At 31.9% G+C, this 15,000-nt stretch overlaps 1 protein-coding gene across 2 annotated transcripts in view; it reads left to right on the top strand.

The window, feature by feature from the left end:
* Positions 1-15,000, top strand: part of LOC145269132 (neuropeptide prohormone-4-like) — a 422,569-nt gene that overhangs the window by 139,786 nt on the left and 267,783 nt on the right. Inside the window, exon 1 of one of the 2 annotated variants that reach the window (XM_080124737.1) lies at positions 5,297-5,830. The exons of the other annotated variant lie outside the window; for it this stretch is intronic. The gene's annotated coding sequence lies outside the window, so the exon portion shown is untranslated. Of the gene's footprint in view, positions 1-5,296; positions 5,831-15,000 lie in introns of those variants that run through there. 2 annotated transcript variants of the gene reach the window in all.

Below are 15,000 nucleotides of genomic sequence, written 5' to 3'. Positions count from 1 at the left end.
TAAATCTATACTTTCTTATATTAATTTTATGTGAGTAAATAAAGTAGTTATATATATATATCCGTATATATATATATATATATATATATATATATATATATATATATATATATATATATATATATATATATATATATATGATTGTTGAGCTGGATTAAATCCGACGATATATATATATATATATATATATATATATATATATATATATGTATATATATGTATATATATGTATATATATATATATATATATATATATATATAATGTGAGGCTTGAAGTTAAATTCTGTGGATTAAAATATACATAAAAATATATTTAAACTAAGAATGTATTGTTTGAAACGAAAAATATATGAAAAAGAAATATATTTATTTTCTTAATCCATGGATATTCAATAATTGCTTTTATCATCAGAGCATACCCTTTAAAATATTATCTCATTGTAATATTAATTAAGAAATCCATTCAATTTATTATCTAATCTATGATGTAACACATTTATATATATATATATATATATATATATATATACATCTATATATATATATATATATATATGTTTTTTTGTTTTTTTTTTACCGTTTTATCTGCTTGGTTACATATGTTTCGGATGTTGAACCATATTTACGATCCAACAGCCTTGTCAGACCTTACAGTGTTTGAGAAAAAATACGAAAAAAAAAGGGGGGTTGAGGTAGGAGATACTAAGGGAAAGGGAGACGGGTATTGACAATATTTCAGTTTTAAAGGTTAAATATATTAGATTGTATTGTGTGTGTGGGGTATCAGATTCAGGTAGGCGTGGGTGGAGATATATGGATATAGGAAGGGGGAGGTGGAGAGGCGGGAGCAGAGGTTCAAATTTTAGGTTTTAAATTTTAACTGCTTTTTGCTTGTTCAGCAATGTATATTAAGTAGATGAGAGAGATATAAATATATATATACATATATATTAAATTAATGACCTCACTTATCCTCCCCCACACCTAAACCCCACCCATATTAGATGACAAGATTCTAATTGTGTAAACGAAATAAGAAAATGTTTTTTGTGTCTTGAAATCACCGTTTTCAAGGGTAATTCTTGGCCTGAAGACGTAATCTCCCCATTAACGGGTGATTACAGAAACATGTATGCACATGTGTAGCCATCAATGTTTGTATAAATAAATTTAATATACTTGCTCTGATTATTATTGAGCACTTTTTGGTTGACATATGTTGTTTCATTGGATGTACTTCTAGGAAACTAAACTCTACTGCCATAATATATATATATATATATATATATATATATATATATATATATACTAGCAAAAGTACTCGTCGTTGACTGGGTTCAAAAACAGCCTATACAAAATGGACTCTGATTTATGAAAGTATGATAGCTTATGAAAAGAAAGGGTTGTAAAGAGATAGCTTCGAATTTGGGGTTATCAAAACCAAAGCAAAATATGATGAAAGTAAAACTAAAATAGATAAACCCCATAATTTATTATACCATACCTGTTCACACTGAAACACTTATCACAATATTCTCTGGATCTATATTAAAAAACCTTGTTAAACTTTGTGACATATTTCCATTCTATGGGGGTCAGGTGCGAACAAACACCCCATAATTTTATTTTACCATATTTCTTCAAACTGAAACATAATTATCAAAGTATACTTACACAGATAGATATGAAAAGTCTTTATTAAAGTTTGTCCCTATTTCGATTCCATGGAGGCCAGGCGCAAACGCAGCCCCCATAATGTTATTATACCATCCCTATTTAAGTTAAAACATACTTATCAAAGTATTATTATGTACATCTATATCAAAAACACTTGTAAACGTTTTTTTTTAATATTTAAATTTTTTTATTTCCATACTTTGTGAACCAGGCGCGAACGCAGACCCCACAATTTTAATGAACCACCGTTCTTCTAGATCAAACATACCCATTCCTGTGTCTCGATACATCTTCTATCATTATATGCAATCAGTTTTTTAAAATAGTCAACCATATAGGAGCCTATTCGTGACCACACACACACACACACACACACAGACATACATTCAGCTTAATATATATATATATATATATATATATATATATATATATATATATATAAATATATATATATGATTAGTTTTTTTGGAAAAAGAATTCCAGCAGAGTGCTCAATTAAAAGGAAAATCCAAATTTTAAGAGCGTACTTATATTTTGTGTACAGAAAGTTGTTAGTTGAGACAGGTCATTGGTACCGTCGGTTTCAAGCCCGATAATAAGGCCCGTTTAAGGTATCCTTATCGAGCTCTCTTCAGCGAATATTGGCTGAAGAGAGCTCGATAAGGATACCTTAAACGGGCCTTATTATCGGGCTTGAAACCGACGGTACCAATGACCTGTCTCAACTAACAACTTTCTGTACACAAAATATATATATATATATATATATATATATATATATAAATGTATGTGGAGGGAAATTTCTCAACCTATATACTCAAATTTTTATCTACAATCTTAAAATTTGGTATATAGAATATTTAGACACATGGGTAACTTTTAAATCAGTTTTCAACCGGGGAAAAATCTGCTAAGGAGTCCAACTCGCAAACTGTTACGTGGGGGGGGCGTCGGTATCTTATCTGTTTGTCAACTGTTTCACGACTGCGCATGTGCGGTCGGAAAACATGACAGCTTCTTACGTAAAGAATAAGATTTTTTGTAATGCTTTTTGGAAATAATGTCTCAAGCTGGTGTAATGGTTATCGTCATTGACTCAATGTTTTGGTTTCGATTTCAACGAGAGTATTTTCTTTTTTTACTTACAAGAAGTGAATTGTTTAGAAAAAAAACATAATACTCCCATGCACATATCCCAATTTCTGTAATAATTAAAATAATGCGTATTTTAGACTGGGCAACGCCGGTTACATTTTCTAGTATATATATATATATATATATATATATATATATATATATATATATATATATATATATATATATATATATATCCACAGCCAAGAAATTCAGGTTTCAACTCCCAAGTTCAGATGTCTCTAACTTATGAGCCTAAAAAAAGGCAATACTCGAGTCTTAGACTTTCGGTTTGTTGGCTGCCATGACTCTTGTGGGCTGCGGCGTTGTCTGGCTGTGGAAATAATTATATATCCTCTTACATTCTGAAAATTATATATGTGTATATATATATATATATATATATATATATATATATATATATATATATATATATATAGAGAGAGAGAGAGAGAGAGAGAGAGATAGATAGAAAGAGAAAGAGAGGAGGAAAGAGAGAGAGATAGACAGAGAGACAGAGAGGGAGAGAAAGAGGGAGAGAAAGAGGGGCGGGTATGGAGAGTGATGAAGAGAAAAAAAAAGGAACCAGAGCTGCAAAGGAACAAGAATTAAATAGAAAATAAAGAAGCAGAGAGATAAAGAGAAAGAAGGGGGAGTTGGACGAAAAAGACGTAATAGAAAGAGAGAGAGAGAGACAGACAGACAGACAGACAGACAGACAGAGAAACAAAAAGCGAGAGACAGAAAGGTGTCGCAAGTAAAAAAGACAGGGAGAGTAGAGAAAAACTGAGTTGCTCCTAAATAGATACATAGATAGATAGATTAAGAGGAAGAGAGGAAACGAGAGAGAGAAAGAGATGGTCGAAAAAAATAAACGAAGAAGTAGATAGATAGATGGATAGTTAGATTGACAGATAGATAGATTGATAAATGCGTAGACAGATTGGCATATAGACACACACACACACACACACACACACACACACACACACACATAGGTAAAATTTTACGACGTGCCCCAGCGTATTATAAACACCCGAACCTCCCATGTTAAGAACGGCTTTCGGAATACCCCCCCTAAACCTCGAAAGCCGTCCTTAAAATGGAGTGGTAAGGTGTGTTTATACTACGCTGGGACAGATCATATATATATATATATATATATATATATATATATATATATATATATATATATATATATATATAACTGAGGTTGGTATTTTTAAAAAGTAGGGTAACCAGTGAAATATATCGAGGTTAATACAAGAGTGCTCAATACGGAAGTAGAGCAAGTTACATCTTCAAGTTGTCTTTACATAAGCAGTAATTTGTTGCTACACAGTCATGAGCATATTTCGGTCTTCTAGTGTTTAATAACTAGAGACCTCTTCAGGAAACGACGCTTATATTCAAAAGCGGAATCTATAATCAATCAGAATATAAGCGTTGTTGCCTGAAGAGGTCTCTAGTTATTAAACACTAGAAGACCGAAATATGCTCATGACTGTGTAGCAACACGTTACTGCTTATGTAAATATAAATTTAAACTGCATATATATATATATATATATATATATATATATATATATATATATATAGTGTGGCTTTCTCCAGTCTTGACAGACTATGAATACACTATAAAGGTGCCTGCACGTGAAATTTGTGTGGCAAGAGTTGCGCAGTCACCAACCACGCCTCTCCTGAGTCGACATTGTTAAATACCGGCGGCAAGTGTATGTACAGGGCGACTGGAAACAATGCTGAGATAAGCGGAGAGCACATACAGCGCCTAGATTCCCCAATGGTCGCCCATGTGGTACTAGCCAGGCTCAACGTTGCTTAACTTCGGTGATCTGGCGAGAACCGGTGTGTCAACGTTATTATGCTTTATCCAATATATATATATATATATATATATATATATATATATAGAGAGAGAGAGAGAGAGAGAGAGAGAGAGACAGAGACAGAGAGAGACAGAGACAGAGACAGACAGACAGACAGACAGAGGGAAGGAGGATAGATAGATAAAGCGTATCCAATATATATATATATATATAGAGAGAGAGAGAGATAGAGAGAGAGAGAGAGAGAGAGAGAGAGAGAGAGAGAGAGAGATACACATATACATACATACATAGAGAAAGCGATAGACAGAAAAAAAAAGCGAATGAGAGGTAAAGCAGGGAATAAAGAAAAAAAGGAAAACTGACTTTCTCGGAAAAAAAGAAATAAAGAACTACGAAGAGAAAGAGAGAGAGAGAGAGAGAGAGAGAGAGAGTACCAGAAAAAGAAAGAGTTTAAGTAAGAGAGAGGAATGGGGGAGGGAGAAAGAAGATACAGTGAAACAGATGGGTGGAGAAGGGGGAGAGAAATGGTGAGAGAGAGAGAGAGAGAAAGAAAGAGAGAGAGAGAAAGATAAAGAGAGAGAGAGAGAAAGATAGAGAGAGAGAGAGGGGGCGACAGCTGAGGTAGGGCGGGCGAAGTTTTAAACTGTTAACCAATCTGAGAGGACAGGAGAGGAGAAGTAGGTGGAGTCTTTTGTTGTGGTGGTGGTGGTTGTTGTTGTTGTTGCGCGTCGACTCACCCACGCCGACACACACACACACACACACACATACACACACACACACACTCACTCATGTGGTGTATGTGTTCTAGTATTTTTTAAAGCCGTCGCTTCGTTCCGAACTAGAGAGCCGCGACACGCGAAGGATCCGAACGGCAAGTGCGTATATCCCGTTTTTAAACGTGAGGGGGACTTCGCTCATCGGAAAGAAAAGTTTTAAAAAAAGAACAAAAAACAAAAACAAAAAAAAAAACGCAAACACAGAAAACACACGCTGGTCGGTTTTATTCACACACACACATAAACGCACACACACATACACACGCACACACACGCACACACTCATAAACACAAATATATAAATATACTTTATATATAGCTGTCAAGAAGCCCGGAAAAGAGACGGACAGAGAAACAGACAGAAATACCAAACACAAATAAACCACAGAGGTAAAGTAATTTCTTTTTTAATGTGTGCCTCTCTGTAATTGTGAATATTTCATCGCGCGTATATATATATATATATATATATATATATATATATATATATATATATATATATATATATATGTATACATAATTTTTGTTATTGATTTTTAAACGATATTAAGGTTAACGTCTCCGCCTCGGAGATCCGGTGTTTTTCTTAGAAAGTCGCTCATTTTTTTATTTGGACGTATTTTTTATTTATTTATTTATTTTTTTATAAACGGTAATCTACGGGCACGCGTGTTTCGGAGCCCTACTCCTCTTCAGCGTAGCCTGACTGTTATATACAAATGATTAAAAAGTTGAGGGTTTTTGAAGTAACAAACGATGTTAATTTTTGTAGTTAATATTTTCATTGTTAATTTTTTTAAATCTCAAGCGGACTTCCGCTCTTGGTCAGAGAAAAGTATATATATATATATATATATATATATATATATATATATATATATATATATATATATATATATATATATATATATATATACACACATATATGTGTGTGTGTGCGTGCGTGTATATGTGTGTGTATCATATATAAATATATATGTATATATTATTATTATTATTATTATTATTATTATTATTATTATTATTATTATTATTACACTGGGAGTAGCATCAAATCGTCTAGAAGGACAATTGAAAAAACTATGAATCCCCAATGTTTTAGGCGGCCTTCAGACCTCTGCAATTATAGGTACCACCAACATTCTTAAGAAAACCCTTGATCTTTGAAGCTCCTGGTTTGAAGACGGGATTAAGGGAAATCCTCTGGAAATGAATGCCATCCCTTTCCAGAGAGACGTTCATAAGCGAAATCAGAATTATTATTATTATTATTATTATTATTATTATTATTATCATTATTATTATTATTATTATTATTATTATTATTATTATTATTTATTCACTAGGAATAGTAACTCAAGCCATCATCAAAAATTGCTCTTAGAGAACAACTCATGATGGGGTTCTTCTGGGGTCTGAGTGACAACAAGTCTCCCCAGACTTCCAGTATTCTCCACCTCTTTCGATAACCTTTGAAAAAGAATCTGCGTTATCGCAACAGCCGCTTACCATTGACTTCTCGTTGGCAGCGGCCATTGGTCTTCACTAAAATTTGGATTGCAATAAGCCCCTCCAAGGTCCCAGGCCTCGTTGCACTCAACCATGGTTGGATCCTTCCACCGCTCCAGAAGATATCTCACTGCTGATGCAATTCTCTATCTATATAAAAAGCCAAGTACGTCAAAGGATGGAGTACTGATACCACATCTGAGCAGGAGCATATCCTGCCTTGACAGAGTACAAAATAGACTTCGTGGCTTAGTGGGGGAGGGCGCCCTTTTCCCTTCCCAGCAACCCCTCTCCCACAGAAGAGGCATTACGAGCCTGTCTTTGTTTTATCGTTGTTTCCATGGCAAGTGCTCGTCTGAACTTCAGTCTCTATCTCCCCCCCCCTCGCCAATCTTTCACAAAAAACACCAGTCTAGCTGAAACCGCTGTCAATAATTCCCCCCACTCTTTATATGTGCCTAAATCAAAACGAAGATTCCATGAACAAAGCTTCTTTCTTAGAAGTGCACGCCTGTGGAACTCTCTTCCGTTTGTCTGTTTCCCACCTGACTACAGCTTGGATGTCTTCAAGTCCAACATAAACAAATTCCTGATAAACTGCCCGCTTAATTAAGACACTTTATCAAATCTCCATTACTAACGTGTACTACGATATTATCCCATTAATTACTGTACACGCAATAACCCTTATCCCCGAGTGGCTTCCGGGTCTTGATAAGTGGTGACTACAATGTCAAAAAAAAACAGCGGAGGTCTGGCTAGTGCTTTCTCGCCTCAATCTTTCCATCCTCGTTCACCCTCATTTATTTGGTGTGGTGCCAGTTTATGGTGACACTTACGCATAAAAGGAAGGTGGGGCGATATTTTACAGTTATACCGTTGGTTCCAAGTGATGTTTCTTTGTTTTTTTTACATCTATAGTTGTGTCTGTGTGTCCAATTTGTGTCTGTGGTTTGTGTAGTTTTCATTATTTTTATCTTTTTTGTATCTTCTCAGTAATCCCCCTGATTCCAATTTCTCCAATTCTTTTTTCAGAGTTTTTCGGTATTGTTTATTGCGCTCCTATTGTTATGATGTTATCGTTTTTTTTTTCATCCGTTTGAGCTCTCTGGCCAGTTTAGTGTATTATTATTATTATTATTATTATTATTATTATTATTATTATTATTATTATTATTATTATTATTATTTCATATACCCACATAAAATACACTAAGGATATATATATATATATATATATATATATATATATATATATATATATAAATATATATATATCAAAAATTAGTAATTTAATTTAATTTAAAATTTAAATTAATATAAACATATATATACATATATATATATATATATATATGTATATATATATATATAAAAAATTAGTAATTTAATTTAATTTAAAATTTAAATTAATATATACATACATATATATATATATATATATATATATATATACATATATATATATATCAAAAATTAGTAACTTAATTTAATTGAAAATTTAAATTAATATATACATATATATATATATATATATATATATATATATATATATAAGTTTAGTAATTTAAATTTTATGACGTGGAATGGTTAAATTTCAAATTTGGATTTATTTGCTCTATCTGGTATATTGAACAATTTTCATTTAACTGGGATAGTCTTTATAAAATATTACGGCCAATAATAATAATAATAATAATAATAATAATAATAATAATAATAATAATAACATATATATATATACATATATATATATGTATATATATATATATATATATATATATATATATATATATATATATATATATATATATATATATATATATGACAATAGGAGTGGAGATGATTCATTTATTCAATAAGTGTATACAAGCATTTAGTTGGGGGATCAAGGTATTTCGAAGCCTAATACTTCTCATCACACGCACACACACACACACACTCATATGTACACGCACTCAAAACAAGTTCATTATATATATATATATATATATATATATATATATCATGAATTAAAAATCAGTTTCAAAAGTATATGTGTGTGTATATATATATATATAAATATGTATGTATATATACATATTTATATATATTATATATAGATATATATATACATGTGTGAGTGCATATCGATCTATCTATCTATCTATATATCCATCTATCTATATATATATATCCATCTATCTATCTATCTATCTATATATATATATATATATATATATATATATATATATATATATATATATATATATAAAATTTTCTTAATATAAACAAATTTATATGGTCCCGGCACGGGACATGCTAATGTTTCGGACAGATGGTTTGTTAAAACCACAATTCTTTTCAGGCGACTTTAAATAAAAGTTTGTCGTCTTCAGAAGAAAGCCAGTTCTCAAATGAAGAATGAGAAAGCTGTATTTGTTTCAAAATAAAATAAATTTTAGAGGGTGAGGGAGGGGAGTCATGTGACATAAAAATCAAGACTTTATAAGTGAAGGCATTATAAAAAAAAGAAAGGAAAAATGTATATATATATTTTTTTTATTTGACGATAAAAAGTTACATATGGTCGCAACAAATACCCATCTCTTTCAGCCAATGAGACTTCTTCAGGCGACCTGGAACCAACGCCACAAAGAAAAAAGAATCTGTTGCTCTTTTTATTGAGCACTATCTAACAATATATATATATATATATATATATATATATATATATATATATATATATATATTAAAGGCACCGGTCAGTACTTAGCTGACCATCGCTAAGGTTCTTAACTTACAGACTCCAAGACAAGAAAACTAAATTCTCAAGTACCTTATGCCATAAAAACCAAAAGTTAGCTTGGAAGGGGAAAGGAAAGTGAAAAAGATGTTTATTATCTTCAAAGACCTCACTCATCCTTTTTACCGTTTTTTATGACTCCCACCCAGGTTGCATGCTAACTTGATAAACGAAATAGGAAAATGTATTTGGTGGAAATATCACTTTCGACGGTAATTCTTGGCCTGAAGACGGAATCCCCCAACGTGGGTGATTACAGAAACATGTATGCACATATGTAGCCATTAATGTTTGTATAAATAAAATTAATATATATATATATATATATATATATAAGTGAATTTAGTTTACAAACAAATGGCTACACATAAGCATACATGTTTCAGCAAAAACCCAGTACGGGAATCGCTTTGTCAAGCCAAGGACATCTCTGGCTGTTTCAACTCAAACATTTCCCTATTTTGGCTCTGTCTAAACATTGAACATTCTTTTGGTGGACACACTTACAAATAATTACTACCAATACAATATATATATATATATATATATATATATATATATATATATATATATATATATTTGAGGTGTTCAAAGTCGTTACTAATATATATATATATATATATATATATATATATATATATATATATACATACTAGCATTTCAACCCGGCGTTGACCAGGTGTTTGGCTGTGTACGTTGAGAAAAAAAAAAGTTGTAGTAGGAGGGCAGGCTCGAACCCGTACTGCGAAGGAGGAAAAGAACGGGAAAAAACCTGACGTCTTTGCTGTTACGACCACCGCCAAACCGGAAGTGACGCAGGTTTAAATTAATGCTAGACAATAGAAAAAAGGGGATGACTTTCGAAAATATCGGCGAAAAAAGCGACCCCCCCTCTGTAGAAAAGTGCCCAGTTGAAGGTGAAGAAATTAATGTTTTTAGTCAATTTTTATATATTTGTCGTCTGAAAGGCGAGCCTTCAACACGATTCTAATCTTGTGAAAATCCGTCGCCTCTGTCGAAAGTTTTAGGCAGATATGCAAACATGCATACATACATACATACATACATTTATATATTGGTAATTAAAAATTATCAACCAAAACCGATGAAAAAGTTTGCCCTATCTCTGAATACCCTTTATGTCAAATTTTAAAATGTTTAGACTAGAAATTGTATGTGTAATTTGGTAGAGACCGCAGAGGTCATTTTTTTTTTCAAATTGTCCCCTATCATGACCTCTTAAAATTTATTGTTTATGGCTCAAATAAAGTTAATAAGTTAGATCGATGTCCGAGGAACCTATATATAAAATTTCAAGTGTTTACACCCAAAATTGGCAGAGGAGATTGGTAGAGTTCTCAAATGTCAAATCGTTGAACTTTGACCCCTTAATAGCCAAATTTCTAGCAAAAAAAAAAAAACGGATTACAAAGATTTTCCCAAACCTCAGTACTTTGTATATCAAAGTTCGAGTCTGTAGACTAAAAATTGACAGAGTTATTGCGTAGGGAAATGTACACAGACAGTCACAAAGACACACACACTTTCACGTATGTATATAAAAACAACATATATATATATATATATATATATATATATATATATATATATATATACTAGCATCAGCGCCCGGCGTTGTCCGGGTGTTTGGATGTGTATGTTGAGCAAAAAAAAAAAAAAGTGGTAGTAGGAAGGCAGGTTCGGAGCCGTACCACAAAGGAGGAAAAGAACGGGGTATAACGTAACGTTTATTCTGTCACGACCACCGCCAAAGTGGAAGCGACATTTTTTAAAATTAAGGCTAGACAATCTAAAGGAGAGGATAACTTTAAAAAATATCGGCGAAAAAAGTTACCCCCCCTGTAGAAAAGTGCTTAGTTGGAGGGGAAGATATTAATGTTTTTAGCCAATTCTTCGATATTTGTCGTATGAAAGATCGAACTTTAAAACGATACTGATCTTGGAAAAATCAGTCGCCTCTATTGAAAGTTTAAGGCAGACATGCAAACACACATACATACATACATTTGTATATTGGTAACTAAAAATTTCGACACAAACTGATGAAAAAGCTTGCCCTATCTCTGAATACCCTTTATGTAAAATTTCAAATATTTAGACCAGAAATTGTCTGAGTAATTTGGAAGAGACAGCAGACGTCAATTTGATCCCTATTATGACCCCTTAAAATTTATTGTTTTGAGCTCAAATCAACTTATTAAGTTAGATCCATGTCAACGGAACCTATATCTAAAATTTCAAGTTCGTAGACCCAAATTGTCGAAGGAGTTTGGTAGAGTTCTCAAAGGTCAAATCGTTGAATTTTGACCCCTTAATCGCCAAATTTCCGGCCCAAAACAGATCACATCGATTTTCCCAAATCTCAGTCACCTGTATATCAAATTTCGAGTCTGTAGACACACAGATACACAGATAGACTGACACACACACAGAAACACACACAGACACCATCATTTATATATATATATATATATATATATATATATATCTTTACATTTATTATTATTATTACTATTATTATTATTATTACTATTATTATTATTATTATTATTAGCAGTAGTAGTATTGTAAGAGTAGTAGTACAGGAGCTGCTAGAAAGGACCTGTCCTGCCTTTATAGAGTTCAAAATAGACTTCGTAGCCTCGTAGGAGATGTCCTTTTCTCTTTCTTGCAACCTCTATCTCACAGAAGAGATGTTGCGAGTTTGTCTCTGATGTATCGTTATTTTCATGGAAAGTGTTCGACTGAGCTTCAATCTATGGTTCCCCCTCGCCAAACTTTCACAAGAAACACTCGTCTAGCTGTAAACACTATCAATAATTCCCCCCACTCTTTATCTGTGCCTAAACCTAAACGTAGATTCCATGAACAGAGCTTCTTTCTTAGAACTGCACGCCTGTGGAATTGTCTTCCGTTTTCCTGCTTTCCGGCTGACTACAATATGGTTGTCTTCAAGTCTAACGTAAACAAGTTCTTGATGAGCCGTTCCATATAAGTTATCAAATTTACCAAATTTTCATTACTAATGATTACTATATTGTCCAATTTCTACTGTACACTCTTTAACCCTTATCCTTGAGTGGCCTCTTGGCCTTGATAATGTGGTGATGCCTATGTAAAAAAAATGTTAAAAAAAGTATTTACCTTCAAACAATGCACTGAGTGATGTATCGATTTTCAGTATTTCATTCAGCAGGGCTCAATGCGTGTGTAGAGTTAGGAAGGAGATGATGTTTATATATATATATGTATATATATATATATGTGTGTGTGTGCGTGTGTGTGTGTGTGTGTATATATGCATATGAAAATATTTATATCTATATACTAGAAAAAGTACCCGTCGTTGAATGGGTTCAAAAACAGCCTACAGAAAATGGACTCTGATTTATGAAAGTATTATAGGTTATGAAAAGGAACGGTTGTAAAGAGATAGCTTCGAATTTGGGGGTATTAAAACCAAAGCCAAATATGATGAAAGTAAAAATAAAATAGATAACCCCCATAATTCATTATACCATACCTGTTCACGCTGAAACACTTATCACAATATTCTCTGGATCTATATTAAAAAACCTCGTTAAACTTTGTGACATATTTTCATTCTATGGAGGTCAGGCGCGAACGAACACCCCATAATTTTATTATACTATATTTCTTCAAACTGAAACATAATTATCAAAGTATACTTACGCAGATAGATATGAAATGTCTTTATTAAAGTTTGTGCCTATTTCGATTCCATGGAGGCCAGGCTCGAACGCAGACTCCACAATTTTATTATACCATCCCTATTTAAGTTAAAACATACTTATCAAAGTATTATTATGTACATCTATCTCAAAAACACTAGTAAACGTTTTTTTCTTTAAGTTTTTAATTTTTTATTTCCATACTTTGTGGACCAGGCGCGAACGCAGACCCCACAATTTTAATGAATCATCATTATGCCAGATCAAACATACCCATTCCTGTGTCACGATACATTTTCTATCATTATATGTGATCAGTTTTTTTAAAATAGTCAACCATATAGGAGTCTATTTGTGACCAGACACACACACACACACACACACACACACATACATTCAGCTTTATATCATATATATATATATATATATATATATATATATATATATATATATATATAATTAATGGCAAATGTCTATATTTCAAAATTCATGATGTTGACATCTTAAAATTTAATTCGTTTAATACAGTTGACATTTACAATTCTTGACAGCATCTGTTTCGTAGCACAAAGCCATTCACTAAATTATTATATCAATCAGTAAATCTATTGTGCTTTATATATATATATATATATATATATATATATATATATATGCGTGTGTGTGTGTGTGTAGGTATATATATTTTCAATTATATTTAACAGTTAAGCAACACAGAGGCATCAGCGTTTCATTCCCATATGAGAGAGTCGGACAAAAAATTTATATTAGCCTGACGATCACCTGTAACGTAATTTCCATATGATTTCCTGTTTCCTCAGAATAGATATAAACACAGGCTGAAGAACGTCCGACATAGACGACTAGATATGTCCCATATGTTCGCAATTGAAACCGACGGTACCGACTTTTTTCTGGTCTTCTCTATTATGATTAAAAATTAAGTTTTGCAAAATTAGCCAAAGATTTTCATTTTTTTGTTGTTAGGATTCAAACTCTCCAGTTTTTTTTTTTGTTTTTTTTTTGGTTAGTTTTTTGGGTTTTTTTAGCAAAAGTCAATTATCGCATATTGTCTTCGAAAATTATCATAATTTATAATTAATTTTTTACCTTATCGTTTTTCGTAAGTTTTGGCTCTGTTCATAACGGTGAACATGACAATTAAGTAGATACCATTTGTTTTACTTTACATAATCTATCTCTTCTCTCTCTCTCTCTCCCTCTCTCTCTCTCTCTCTCTCAGTGTATATATATATATATATATATATATATATATATATATATAATAAGAACAAGTAGTGAATAAAACATATTAAAAACACTTTGAAAAAGAGTTAAAAACATTTAATTTTAAAAAGAAAACACTAAATAAAAAAAATATATATATATATATATATATATATATATATATATATATATATATATATATATATATATATTTATATATGCTCTTTGTGTAACCGAATTGAACTTAAGCGTTTGGACAATGTCAAAACATTGTTAATTAACAACCTCGCATAGCAACAGCCGAATAGCGTAACAGTTAGCAGCAG

This window comes from Euprymna scolopes, chromosome 45 (assembly GCF_053919585.1).
Source record: "Euprymna scolopes isolate OS-2025 chromosome 45, ASM5391958v1, whole genome shotgun sequence".
Lineage (NCBI taxonomy): Eukaryota > Metazoa > Mollusca > Cephalopoda > Sepiida > Sepiolidae > Euprymna > Euprymna scolopes.
This window is presented reverse-complemented; position numbering and strand designations above follow the sequence as displayed.